The 15,147-nt window shown below is 38.5% G+C and overlaps 1 protein-coding gene across 1 annotated transcript in view; it reads left to right on the top strand.

Annotated features, from left to right (window-relative positions):
- LPAR1 (lysophosphatidic acid receptor 1) overlaps positions 1–15,147 on the top strand; it is a 317,053-nt gene that overhangs the window by 54,315 nt on the left and 247,591 nt on the right. The window lies entirely within an intron of this gene.

Raw genomic sequence — 15,147 nt, 5'->3', positions numbered from 1 at the left:
AAATAACTCAAAGAAAGACATATATGTGATTTCACTCATGTGGAATTTAAGAAACACAACAGATGAATATAGAGGAAGGGAAGAAAAAATAAGATAAAAACAAAGAGGAAGGCAAACCATAAGAGACTGTTAAATACAGAGAACAAACTGAGGGGTTGCTGGAGGGGAGGTAGGTGGAGGAATGGGCTAAATGTTTGATGGGAATTAAAGAGGGCACTTGTTGGGATGAGCACTGAGTGTTGTATGGAAGTGATAAATTACTAAATTCTACTCCTGAAATCATTATTACATCATATGCTAACTAACTTGGATTTAAATAATAATAATAATAATAATAATAATAATAATAATAAGGTTTGTAGCAGAGAAGTGACAGGATCAGATACAGCACATGCCAAGGCAATCGTATTCTAAATGAACTCAGTGCAGAGCTAGAGTCAAAGCCAGAGATAACTGCAGGAATTTAAATTCTGCAGGAATATGTGAAATCTTGGGGGAGGGCAGTGGACTTCTGACCAAATGGACATTTGGATCACAGGTAATAGGTTAGATAAATGGTGGCACATCCATAATTTATTATTCTCCATATTGGAATGAAGTCTAAGTTCTAATCCCAACCTTGTAAATGAATTTTAATGAGATGGGCAACAATTTGTGACATATTGCTAAATAAGCCTGGAAGGTGATTTATAGGTGATTGTTATCTTTTCTCTTGCTTATTTGAATATTATGTTTTGAGAGAGAGAGAGAGAGAAAGAGAGAGAGAGAGAGAGAGAGAGAGAGAGAGAGATGATCCCAAGTAGGCTCGATGCCCAGTGTGGAGCTGAGGTGAGGCTCCATCTCACGACTGTGAGATCATGACCTGAGCCAAAATCAAGAGTCAGGTGCTTCATTGACTGAGCCACCTAGGCGCCCCTGAATATTCTTTTTATAATACACTTGTTACATACATTTTATAACTAAAAAGGAAAAATTTACTCTAAGGAAAAAAGGCACTTGGATTCTGTATTTTCTGGGCTTTGTTTAACTGGAATGATGATTTTTTTTCTTTCACACAGGAATAACTACTCATGTGGAAATAATATTCTTGTGTTAGAGCTTTACCTCCAGAAAATCCTATGGACTTCTCTGTTTTGTTTTGCCTTTTTTTTATTGGATAGAATTTTGAGGCCAGCATAATGTCATAATGTTGGAGTTTGTTTTTGGTTGTTGTTGTTGTTGTTTTATTTTTATTTATAATTTTTTAAAAAAATGTTTATTCAGTTTTGAGAGAGAGACAGAGCACAAGCAGGGGAGGGACAGGGAGAGAGGGAGACACAGAATCTGGAGACACAGGCTCCAGGCTTCGAGCTGTCAGCACAGAGCCTGACCCAGGGCTTGAACCCACAAACCACGAAATCATGACCTGAGCCGAAGTTGGCTGCTTAACTGGCTGAGCCACCCAGGCACCCTGTTGTTGTTTTTAAAATTTCCTTTGTGCCCCTGAAGGCTTGTAGGATATTTTCTTTATCCTTGTAATTCAGAAATTTCAGCATGGGTCTGTTATTGGTAATTTCGTTTAGAACGTGTTAATTACTTTTGATATGAATAATCTTTATGTTTTTAAGTTCAGAAAAGTTATATGACTTAAAATTGTTCTGGTCTTGTGGGTGTGACCATCATTAATTCCTTGGTTAGATTTTCAGTGTGAGTCCTTGATATTTAGAACTTCCCACATGAAATTATGTCATGTCCTTTACAGCTATTCTTTTAGAAGACTCCTCAAGTTGTTTCCCACATTTGCTTTCTTTGCCACATCATTTCTTCTCTTTGCAGATCTTATTTCTGGTATTTCAATATCAGTTTCCTTTTTGTTCTTCCTTCTTTCATTCCACCCCCCCCCCCCCGTTCCTCTCTAATTTCCGTCCTGGCGTCTCTGTTGGTTGCACTATTTTACCTGTTCCTGTTCTCCCTCTTTCATATTTGCTCTGTCATTTTGCAACCCACTGAAGATGCCAAGTTTTAAACAATTTTCCTTTAGCTTCCCACCCAACATCATTTTCAAAGATAGGAGAGTCTCTTTTAGGTCTTCAGATTGATGATATGTTTTCTTTGTGATACATCATCTTTTCCATGGGGCTCCTTGACATTTTTTTTTTCTTTTTAGGTTTTGGGAAAAATTTGAATGTGTAAGTTTTTACAAAAATCTAAAATGAATTAAAATTGAAACAATTTTTTTTTTCAACGTTTATTTATTTTTGGGACAGAGAGAGGCAGAGCATGAACGGGGGAGGGGCAGAGAGAGAGGGAGACACAGAATCAGAAACAGGCTCCAGGCTCTGAGCCATCAGCCCAGAGCCCGACGCGGGGCTCGAACTCACGGACCGCGAGATCGCGACCTGGCTGAAGTTGGACGCTTAACCGACTGCGCCACCCAGGCGCCCCAAAATTGAAACAATTTTAATTAAACATAGAAACTAAAATATTTTAGATTACAAAATTGACATCAAACATTTTTTTCTTCTTTTAATAAATGGAAAGACCTAATCAAACCTGGTGTTTACCTATATCATCAGTCAAGATGAGAGGATTCTCTTTGAGTCTTGGCACTATCTTATTGGGCATCCCTTAGCCAAAATGCACCATGTTCCATACATTTATAGAGTGCATTCTGCTGAAACAAGGCATGTTTTTCTCTTACTTCCACTCTGTGAATCGAAGAGCATGTGAAACATCACAGTTGGCATATTGTACATTCTTATCAAGGCTCTTCCTTTTTCTGCCCTTGTGATGCATCTCTCCTTCTGTGGAGTCAGAGAAGGAGAGCAGAAGGATGAAGTGTCTGTACCGTCATCTTTCAACTAAGCAGAGCCCTTTCTTTCACTTGATGAGGCTTGAGAATCTCTGGATTATTTTTCCTCAATCCAGCTCCACTGACATTTTAGTCAGTGATCATTCCTTTCCTTCCACACATTTCCATCATAGTGTCTATGAATCTTATTGCTGCTGTCAGAGATTTTACCACAATGTTACCACTGCTAAGCAGATGCCATTTGATACCAAAGTCTTATATTTCCCTCTATTTGGTGGAAATATCTAAGTCTTGTGTTTGATTAAAATATGTTTCCTCAACATAGTTTTCTTGCATAATTACTTATTCTACCACATTCTTACAATGTCTCTGTTAGTCTTTCCTTTCACTTATTTTTAAGTCTCTTAAAATCCTTTTTGGAGTCTGGAGGGACATCAATAATAAATGAATACATGAAATGGGTCTTTATTTTAATAAAAGTAGCCAAATTACCAAGACTAAAATAATATATAACTTCAGAAAGTAATAATACTCAGAATTTCCAAGCCAGGTTGCAAAGAGCGAATGCTTCCTGTATATGATTAGGCGAATTGTCCACTCAGCATCCTGGGTAAACGCTATCACATTTATCCCTGGGCCAAGAATGAATGAACTGTGACCCTAGAAGAATTAATTTGATGTTTACACTGCACTCTTGTTTTGAAGCAGCTCATGGCTATTTGCAGACTTTTCATTCATTTTGTAATAGTATCCTTGAGGAAGGAAGTGTTTCTATCTCTATAGACAAAGGGTTGGCGGGGGCTTCCAGATGGACATACAGGCATTCTTGACTGTATGTTTTTCAGTCCAGACCTGTCTATCTCAAAATTCTTTGTTTTTTTTTCCTCCATGTTATGCTGCCTCAGTATTGCCAAATAGTCCTGTCCTAATAACAAAGATTCTCTCTCTCCTGCAGGAAACTGATAATTATACTCAACTGCAAATATTTTTGGTGCTATCATAGTTGCTGTGAAATCTTATTAGGTCTAAATTCTCAAAAGTATGACAGATGTTCAGAGAGCATTTCAAGACTACAGGAAATTTCCAGACAGTTCTCTGTGTAAAATAATCTCCCTTCCCCAGAATTGTTCAAGAATGTAAAATGATATAGATTATTTCTTAAAATGTGTGTGTTCCACACACCATTAGGCACTCTTGATCCTAAAAAATAAATAGGGCTAGTGAATAATTTTTCCTACTTTTATAAATATTTGATCTGGCCTCCCTAAATACCAGATTAATCTGGTGAAATCTGATGGGACTGTTACAAGTCTCGGAAAATTGTTTGAGAAATTGATGTTTCAGGTTCATGCATTGCTATGGTGTATATAACAAAGGGGGTAAATCTCTTTCCAAACATATTTTGGGTTCTATCATGCTTAATTATTGTGTGTACATTGTTTAGCTCAGGTCTTCTTCATGTTCCCAGTCTCTGTCTTTTATAAAGAATGTTGTTAATGCTCAGCCAGAAAGCTTTGTCACAGAAAAAGGTGGTAGACCACTGGAATTTCACTCTAGCAAGACGAAATAGCATTTGTGCTATACATTAGCTCCTTCCAAAGAGCTGAATTATTGAGCACCAGGAAACATGCCATAAAAACTAAGGACCATATATTTTACTTTGAAATAATGCTGGGGGAGGGAGGAAGTGAGAGAGAGAAAAAGAGACACAGAAAGAGATTGTTGATAGAAAATACTACTTAGGGAAGGATAATTTTAGAGTATGGTTGATTTAAAACAGTAACATCTAATTGCTTCATTAAACTGATTATCAAGTCATTTACATTTTTTGTCTCCTTTATTCTGATGACAAATATACCATTTTCCCATCTTGTGCCCTAGTTTTCTCATCTATTTTTACAGCCAATGAATGTTGCTGCATACTTATGCATTCTCTCTTTTGTTAGTGTTTTATTATACACCTCATACAAGACATGGTAGAAGATTGTTTCTGGTCCATGTCTTCACTGTGCCCCGAGAGTGACAGGAGACCCTAGAGAACCAGTAGTTCAGAGAGAGATCATTCAGATGAAACATGAGGTTGTAAAAAATGCCAGCAAGAGAGCTTGACGCAGTCACTCACACTATCCTAAAGATACCAACCATACCTCTCCGTACAGTGAATTTTACAGATTCCACGTATCTGGACTGGGTAGTGAAGAGTCTAGAATCAGACCGTCCGGGTTTAAATCCCAGTTCCACCACTTCTTAGCTGTGGGATCTTGGGTAGGTGGCTTCACCTTTTCTGGTGGTGGCAGCAAAGTCTGCCAGCCTGGTTCTCTGATGTGACCTTGGCTGGGGTTGCTCAGCCTGCCCTTGTTCTGCTAGGTGAAAACTTCCCAGCAATTTTAATAAGCTTCTTATCACTTAATTCAGCCATAATTTATTCTGTTGCTTGTAACTAATGCCTCTTAATAGACACAGCCATCTAAAAGTAGCATGACCATGTCTCCATACATTTTAGTTCCCTTCTACTACCAAACTTCCATTGTATTTATTGTCCTAAAATGGACATGTAACATTCCATACCAAAACCAGTGGTGCTGTAGCCAACCATTCAGTGTTTGCAGTGCCATTTGCTTTATCTATAAAATAGAAGTCTGCAAGTATTTGGTATTTCTTTTGCCTGTTCTACCAGCAAGTATTTATTGAGTATATAACAATGCTGGATCTACGTTAGGTATTAAAGTTTCATTATTTTTTAATGAATTTTTATTGCATACTTAATATAGCAATCTATTCTTTTTATTAAAAGTTGGAACGTTACAGAGTCAAGGCATGTCCCCTCAAGGCCTCTCCACACCTTCATTTAAAAAATTTTTTTTTAGGGGCGCCTGGGTGGCGCAGTCGGTTAAGCGTCCGACTTCAGCCAGGTCACGATCTCGCGGTCTGTGAGTTCGAGCCCCGCGTCAGGCTCTGGGCTGATGGCTCAGAGCCTGGAGCCTGTTTCTGATTCTGTGTCTCCCTCTCTCTCTGCCCCTCCCCTGTTCATGCTCTGTCTCTCTCTGTCCCAAAAATAAATAAACGTTGAAAAAAAAAATGAAAAAAATTTTTTTTTAATGTTTATTTATTTTTGAGATAGAGTGCCAGTGGGTGGGGGGGTGCAGAGAGCGAGGGAAACACAGAATCCAAAGCAGATTCCAGGTTCTGAGCTGTCAGCACAGAGCCCGACATGGGCTTGAACTCACGAACCGTGACGCCATGACCTGAGCCGATGTCAGACGCTTAACCCACTGAGCCACCCAGGGGCCCTTCCACACCTTCTTAAGTGTAAATATATTTCAAGTTTAAAGTAATTTTCTAGATATCTTTCTCTACATATAAAAAATAATAGAAACTAGATGGAAAAATAGAAAGCCACTCTACGTGTTCTGGGTGTAAGGACTTAAGATAGGTAGTAGGGACTTACACAGTCATTGGACCAGAAGGACTAGAGGGATGAAGGGCATGCTACTTCTAAATGGGTTTATCAGTTAGAGGGATTAGTTGTATGCAACAGAAATGTCTTTAGCTGATTGAAGCAGAAAAAGTCCTTATTAAAAATGATTAGAATGTTGAAATAATAGAAGAATCTTCTGGGTATCCTCTAATGAGCAAAGAACTGTTCAAAAATATACAACCAGCTCAGACCCTGGGAAGTCCATCTCTTTGCCTCCAACATATTACCCACTCATGCTGGCGAATGGGTACGTGCTACCGCGTCCCTAAGGAGTCATGGTGGGAGTTGCCAATCCTGCAACCTTGGGAATGCAGGTGCTTTTTCCATATAAATCCACCCCATCTTTCACTACTTCTTGTTCCTTCATCCCACCAAAATCTCATTTTCCACTTAGCAACCCTGGGACAGAGTATGGAAAAAGTACACAGGGAAATCCTGGAATCATGATGATACACTTGGATGAATGTGGGGACTGACAGAACAGTTCAGAGACTTTAGGAATACTGTACAGTGAATGTTTCTTATGTAATGTTCTGTCTCCACCGAAAACATTACATAATCAATGGGCACTTGTGCACCACTGCCCTAGGAAACTTTCTGGTTTCTGCCTCATGAATCCCACTGACCATTCTTGTGTGTGTGAGTGTGTGTGCGTGTGTGTGTGTGTGTGTTTATGATATTGGAGCATGCTTCCAACTTTGGGTAGCACAGTATTTAATAGTGAAAAGAGTAAAACAGATTCAGAACAAGAATTCTTGATGCCACTGTTAGTATATAGTCCTGTAGAGGAATTATTGCCAATACAATAAAATCCAAGCAGTCCGAGAGCCCTTATGAACTCTTCACCTTCACATCTTCTTTTTTTTTTAATTTTAAAATTTTTTATTCATTTATTTTTATTTAAGAAGTTTTAGTTAACATGCAGTACAATATTGGTTTCAGGAGTAGAATTCAGTGATTCATCACTTACATACAATACCCAGTGCTCATCACAACAAGTGCCCTCCTTAGTATCCATCACCCATGTAGCCCATCTCCTACCCACCATCTCCCTCTATCAACCCACTGTTTGTTTTCTATCATTAAAAGTCTCTTATGGTTTGTTTACCCCTCTTCCCTTTTTTTCCCCTTCCCTTATTTATCTGTTTTGTTTCTTAAATCCCACGTATGAGTGAAATCATATGGTATTGGTCTTTCCCTCCTTGACTTATTTTGCTTAGCATAATACATTCTAGCTCCATCCACATCATTGCAAATGGCAAGATTTTATTCTTTTTGATGGCTGAATAATATTCCTTTGTATATATACCACATCTTCTTTATCCATTCATCAGTCAGTGGACATTTGGGCTCTCTTCATAGTTTGGCTATTGTTGATAATGCTTCTGTAAACATTGGGGTGCATGTACCCCTTCAAATCTTTTTTTTTTTGTATTTTTGTATCCTTTGAGTAAATACCTAATAGTGCAATTGCTGGATTGTAGAGTAGTTTTATTTTTAGTTTCTTGAGAAGCCTCTGTACTGTTTTCCAGAGTGGCTGCACCAGTTTGCATTCCCATCAGCAGTGCAAGAGCGTTCCCCTTAATAACTATAAATAAGGCAACTATTTGTGTCAGTTTCCCTAGGAATGTCCTGGTTTACCATTGTTGTCTCCAATTATCAATAGTGTTCAAGATTGAATGAAAAATTCCATAATCACCCTGTTTATAAAAGATTCCCTCCCTCTGGGAGTCATTATCCCAGTAAATCTCTATAGGGTTTTAAATCCCTAACTAGTTTAGCCATGTTCCCTAATGTTTGGAACACATGTTTTCTGATTTCTTGTTTTCCACTCATGCTTTTTGAAATAATACTTCGGATTTCCCATTGCCTCTCAAGCATGCCCTCATCTTGCTGACTTTGGTTACCTTTTTCTCTATGAGCATATTAGCAGGCAGGCACTATGTTCCTTTCACTCTCTATTCTATGATTAGAATCCTTGATGGCCAACACCCAAAATTACAAGGTTGGCAGTTTCTGGAAATTTGTAATGGCTAAGGGAAAACTCATGATGTAATGTTAAGCAGAAGAAGGATATACAACTATTTCCATGTGTGTTACTAATTATGATTTTTTAATAGCTATGACTGGAAACAGTAATTTGAACTGGTAACTTTTCTTATCACCTCATGAGAAGATTATGAATCAAATATTATTTTACCTTTTCTTCATGCAAATTATTTTTATTCCACAATTCAAACAAAGTCATATCATATTTTATAATCAGAAAAGGGATGTAAAATTAATGCAAAAGTGTTAGTGGTCTCTTTGGCCTTAAGAAGTTCAATGTCCAGAAAGTTCTAGAGGTGCTCCATCAATCTTTTAGTGGATGGATTTTATTTTTATTTATTAAAAAAATTTTTTAGTACAGTTGATACACAATATTACATTAGTTTCAGGTGTACAACATAGCTATTCAATTTTTCTTCTGCTATGCTCACCGCGAGTGTAGCTACCGTCTGTCACCATTCAAGGCTGCTACAGTATCATCAATTATGTTCCCTGTGCTGTGCCTTTTATTTTCCTGACTTATTCATTCCATAGCTGGAAGCCTGTATCTCCTACCTCCCTTCACCTGGTTTGCCCATCCCCCTACTTTACCTCCCCTCAGGCAACCAAGTAGATGGATTGTAGATTAGTGACAAACTCCTCTACTCTTCCTTATTGACATATGAAAAGAGACTCTGAAAGACAGATTTTTAGGGCTTCTGTACAGAGTCTTGTGTGTTTCCTCCAGAGGAAGTAGAGTCAAGGTCTCTTTTGTTTTTCAGAAAACATCTCATTAGAAACTTTCAGGAACTCCTAAATTTGTCAAGCTTTGTATTAACCCAGTTCGCAGTGAACCAGGGAAATTTGACTGGAGACTTCTGCATCACTGGGACAGATGGCTGGTTCTAGGCCCAGCTATTTCCTCTTCATATTCCAAACATTGGTTATATTATTTAATCCAGAATAAGACAATCAGTTAAGCATTGTGGAAGATCTCTGAGTAACTTGACCTTGTGAGAATTCTCATCTCTTCAGAGATGGCCAGCATGGTGTGAAAAGAATATGACTTTCCAAATCAGGTTGGCCTTCATTTGAATCTTTAATCCACCACTATCAGCTTTGTGTCTTTGGACATTATTGTTTTAAAACCCTTGTGACATTATTTCCTTAGAATAATCACAACTTGTCATTGATGGTTGGGAACATTTTAAAAGTTTCTTCTATGGTGCCTGATTTTGTAACAGGTACTCAGTACCTGTTAGGCAAATGATCTGCTCTAGCAGCTGGGATACAAAGATTGGCAAGTGTCCTAATTTTCAATTAGTTTTCCATGAATGCAGGGCCACCCCCAGTCCAGAGGGTGTCAGTGTTACTTCTGAATGCATGCAGGGGAGAGAAGGGGGACCAGCAAGTGGAGTAGGATTATTGGTGTTACTGCTTTCATTTTTGCCATGTGTTGTTGCTGTTACAAGGCTAGTCCTGCTCAGCTGGATGGGTGCCTGTCTACAGTTGAGGAAATGATTTTTCTAATTAAAAAAATTATTTTAATGTTTATTTCTGAGAAAGAGAGACAGAGCATGAATGGGGGAGGGGCAGGGAGGGAGAGGGAAACACAGAATCTGAAGCAGGCTCCAGGTTCTGAGCTGTCAGTACAGAGCCCCATGTGGGGCTCGAACTGACGGACCCATGAGATCATGACCTGAGCCAAAGTCAGACGCTGAACTGTTCGAGTCTCCCAGGTGACCTAGGAAATAGTTTTGAAGGTCTGGATTCCTGCCAGTGTCGTAGTGGTTCCTGGCTGGGCTGCTGTGCTCTGTCCTTGGTCACATTCTTCAACCAGCTCAGCACTATGATAGAGTGGCCAAGTCTGCAGGACTTATTGCCCCTAGCCACCAGCTGCCTTTCTCCCTAAAACCTAGCCTTGTCTTGAGGCTCCACCACCTTCTCAAGGAAAATCAACCTTTTTTGTTTTCTCTCAATGACTTCTCCTTTCTTGTACTTGTCACTTACTTCTAGCATTGGCACCCTGGTTCATCCCATGTTTTCCTGATCTTGGATTTTTAGGGGGACAGGGACTGCAGTCTCCATCCTTTCCTCTTTGTAGATTCTGGGCTTCTAATGCACGTTGATACATTCCCTACCTAGAGCTTCCAGGGAAGACGGACAGCCTTTCCCCAGGTGAAAAATGACTGCTGGCTTTATAGTTGCATAATCAACAGTAGCCACAGAAGTGAACTTTCACAGAACATAGACCAGGTCACAGGGGGCTACTTTCTGGGTGTCTTCTGCAATCAAGATGTGACTGCAGAATAAACACAAAGCAAAGCAAAACAAAGCAAATAAAGCCCTTGTGCTTCATCAGTCATCTCTATTAGAGTTGTATTTGGCCAGTTCTAAGACAACATTAACAATGGATGCAGCATTATTTTAGTTCCACTAAGGAAAATACAAAAGCAAGCAGGTAAGCAAACCAAAAAAACTTTTGCCGATAAAACCACAAAGCATCATTGATTGTAAGATCCATCCCAATTGCAGAGAGGGCAAAATATGAAAACAAAACAAAACAAGGACAGGGGCTTCTGGGTGGCTTAGTCGGTCAGGCGACAGACTTTGGCTCAGGTCATGATCTCACAGCTTGTGGGTTTGAGCCCTGTGTTGGGCTCTGTGCTGACAGCTCAGAGCCTGGAGCCAGCTTCGGATTCTGTATCCCTCTCTCGCTCTGCCCCTCACTCGCTCATGCTCTGTCTCTGTCTCTCTCTCTTAAGAATAAATAAAACATTAAAAAAATTAAAAACAAACAAACAAAACAAGGACAAAAACTGAACGCAAGACAACAAACCTGAGACTTTAGAGTGGATGAAAGACGATAGATGACTTTTCCATCAGTGGGAATAAAGGAACCTCCTCCCTCAGTCAGTGGTTAGGAGACTACACAGGCCAGACAGCATCCTGCAGATTCAGAGTAAGGCTAACAGGTTTGGGGTAAGGAGGTCGGGAGGAGGGAATAATGAGGTGGCTTTACTTGGTCTGCATTAAATGCAAGCATGTTAAATTCATGAGTGAACCACTCCCCCCCATTTTAAGTCTTTGTTTCAAACTTAGAATATATATATATTTCTCCCTTCTTTCCATCTGGACTTTGTTGAAAACCTCAGGTCAAGCCAGCTTGAAAAAAAATACAGTGGAGTTACCTTCTAGAGTATGACATCATGTCTCCTCTGTTTCTCATTATAAAGTTGAGTTTCAGATGTTAAAATCATATCCTCCTCGCCCTTCTTGGCTTTCTTTCTCCCCTCCCCCCACAACTATCCCATCTTGTTGGAGTTCCATTGTTTTTACAGTTGAACCACAGTGCCAGACACACAAAATTATTAACCTGACATTGGGAAAACATCTTCTGACTAAGAATTCAGCCTCTATAGTTTTTAACTCTACAGGGTTTTTCGTATGTTTCTTCACCAGCTGCAGGTCTACATATCATTTTTAACTTTCCAGTTTTGCCTGCTCTACAAGACGCTATACTTATAAAATGAAAAACTTTGGATTTGTTAGAAAACATTACATAGTTTTTTGGGCAACATTTGAGATTATAACATAATTTATAAAATAATGTATACAGTTTCATTTAAATTTTATAAAATAAATACTGATATAATTTTTAAAAAATTGAAAATAGTGGAAATATGCCACAATAATGGAACAGTGCTTTTTATTAACACTGGAAGATATAGGAAGACTATATAAAAATTTTGGCTATCAGCACAGAACCTGACATGGGTCTTGATCCCACAAACTGTGAGATCATGACCTGAACCAAAATCAAGAGTTGGACGCTCAACCGACTAAACCACCTAGGAACCCCTGAAAAAAAATTTTTAGGAACAAGAATTCATAGTGAAACTACAACTTGAAATATAGCCCAAGTTATTATTTGAGTAAGTGTAGCCCCTACTATTTTATTAAAGAGGCATATTTGTCCAAGGTACCTATAAATATTAGTGAAAAATAGCAAACTAGCCACTTCTAAAATAAATTACATTTTACAGAATTATGACAGTGGGATATATGAAGCTATTATCTACTTCTACTCTGCCATCTCTAAGCATCTATTCAGAGAAGCTGTAGAAAACTAGAAAGCAAGTAAAAGGGAACTAGTAAAAGTGTTGGTTGTGGAAGGAATGTAACCAGCAGGTAAAGTGCTTTAGGTAAGAATAGACTGGGAGAAACAGATGGGAAAGTGGATTTATAAATACGTATAAAACTTTGTACATTACAAAGGGAACACATTTTTTTCATATCTATGGATATTTAAAAATATATGATCATCTATTAAGGTATAAAAATTGTCAATATGTGTGGAACCACAAAAGATCCTGAATAGCCAAAGCAATCTTGAGAAAGAACAACAAAGCTGGAGGTATCTCACTTTTTCAAGATAACTACAAAGCTGTGGTAATGGAAACAGTATGGAACCAGCACAAAAGTAGATATCTAGATCAATGGAATAGAGAGCCCAGAAATAAACCGACAGTTGTATGGTTAATTCATCTACGACAAAGGAGGCAAGAACATACAGTGGAGAAAAGATAGTCTTCAATAAATGCTGCTGGGAAAACTGGACAGTTACATGCAAAACAATGACACTGGGCTACTTCATTACGCCATATACAAAAATAAACTCAAAATGCATGAAGGACCTAAATGTGAGACCTGAAACCATAAAAATCCTAGAAGAAAACACAGGCAGTGATTACTTTGACATTGACCATTGCAACACTTTTCTAGATAGGTCTCTTCAGGCAAGGGAAACAAGAGCAAAAATAAACCATTTGGGCTATGCCAAAATAAAAAGCTTTTGCATAGCAAAGGAAACCATCAACAAAATGAAAAGGCAGCCTACTGAAAGGGAGAAGATATTTGCAAATGATATGTCCAATAAGGAGTTAATATCCAAAATATATAAAGAGCTTATTTGATTCAACACCAAAAAACCCCCAAATAATCCAATTAAAAATGGGCAGAAGACCTGCACAGACATTTTCCCAAAGAAGGCATACAGATGGCCAACAGACACATGAAATGAAACAGACACAGATATAAGTGAAACCACAATGAGATATCACCTTATACCTGTCAGAATGGCTAGAATGAAAAGAACAGGTAATATCAAGTGTTGGCAAGGATGCAGAGAAAAAGGAATCCTCTTGCATTGTTGGTGGGGATGCAAACTGGGAAACAGTATACAGGTTTCTCAAGAACTAAAAATAGAAATAGCATACAATCTAGTAATTCCACTACTGGGTATTTATCCCCAACCCCCAACAAAATTGAAAACTCTAATTTGAAAAATATATGCACCCCTATGTTTATGGCAGCATTATTTACAATAGCCAAGATATGAAAGCAACCCAAGTGTCCTTCAACAGATGAATGGATAAAGAAGTCACACACACACACACACACACACACACACACACACACACACACTGGAATATTACTCAGCCATAAAAAGGATAAGATCTTGCCATATGGACAACATGAATGGACCTAGAGGGTATTATGCTAAATGAAATAAGTCAGAGAAAGACAAATACAATGTGATTTTACTTATATGTGGAATCTAAAAAGCAAAACGAATAAGCAAACAAAAACCAGAAATAGACCCATAAATACAGAGAACGAACTGATGGTTGCCAGAGGGGAGGTGGGTAGATGGGAGAGGCAAAATGGGTGAAGGGACGTGGGAGATACAGGCTTCCAGTTGTGGAATGAATAAATCACAGGAATAAAAGGTAGAGTATAGGATAAGTAGAGTATAGTAAATGGTATTGTAATAGTGTCATATGGTGTATGGTGACCGATAGTAGCTACATTTCTGGTGAGAATAGTATAACAGATAGCCTTGTCCAGTCACTATGCTGTATACTTGAAACTAATGGAACATTGTGTGTCAAGTGTACTTCAATTAAATCAGTTATCACTAAACTTAAATACTAAAAATAATTCATATCCCATTGTTTGATCCACTGAAACAAAACTAGAAATTAAAAATTAAAAATTAAATCAGCTCACTGGAAACATTTTAAAAACTGTCAGGTGCTGATTCTTTTTCGCTGTTTATGTGTTCTCCCATTTTATATAGTAATAGAATTTTTAATTTAGCACTTGGCCATCCAGCGAAAGACTACATTTCTCAGGATCCTTTGATTCTAGATGTGGCCATGTGACGAAATTCTAATGTGGATGGCAGTGATATGAGCAATGTATACTTTGCAAATCCTTTCCTTCCCTCTTATGCTTCTTCTGTGGGCTAGAATGTGGATATGATGTTAAGAACTACTTCAGTGATCTGAAATCATGATGTGGAGACCACATACTGTGGAAATTGGGTGGTAAATATCTTAGCAAGATAGAAAAAGGTTGAGCTGTCCTCAGCCCTAGCCTCCTACATGGACATTTACCTTATTTTAACCACTCTCCGCTAGGGCCTCTCACAGCAGCCAAACCTGATTTCTAACTAATTTTTCTCTTTTCTTGAGTTAAGTAGGAAAAAAAATTGCAGCTAGGATTATTGAAAATGATGATGAGAACACTGAATGTAAGTTCTTTATTTTAGCGGGGGAGGGACAGAGGGAGACGGAGAGAGAGAACCGTAAGCAGGCTCCACCATGGCTTGGAGCCCGAGGTGGGGCTTGATCTCATAACCAGGAGATCAGGATCTGGAGATGCAAAATTCTATACCCATCTGTGATAAAATTCAAGGAAAACTTAAGGATAGACAGAAATACCTTAATATGAGAGTAAGTCTCTCAATCTAACATCAACATTCTGCTAGTGGCAAATGCTAAAG

Source organism: Lynx canadensis, chromosome D4 (genome assembly GCF_007474595.2).
Source record: "Lynx canadensis isolate LIC74 chromosome D4, mLynCan4.pri.v2, whole genome shotgun sequence".
Classification (NCBI taxonomy): domain Eukaryota; kingdom Metazoa; phylum Chordata; class Mammalia; order Carnivora; family Felidae; genus Lynx; species Lynx canadensis.
The sequence above is the reverse complement of the archived record's forward strand: the minus strand, read 5'-3'. Positions and strand labels throughout refer to the sequence as shown.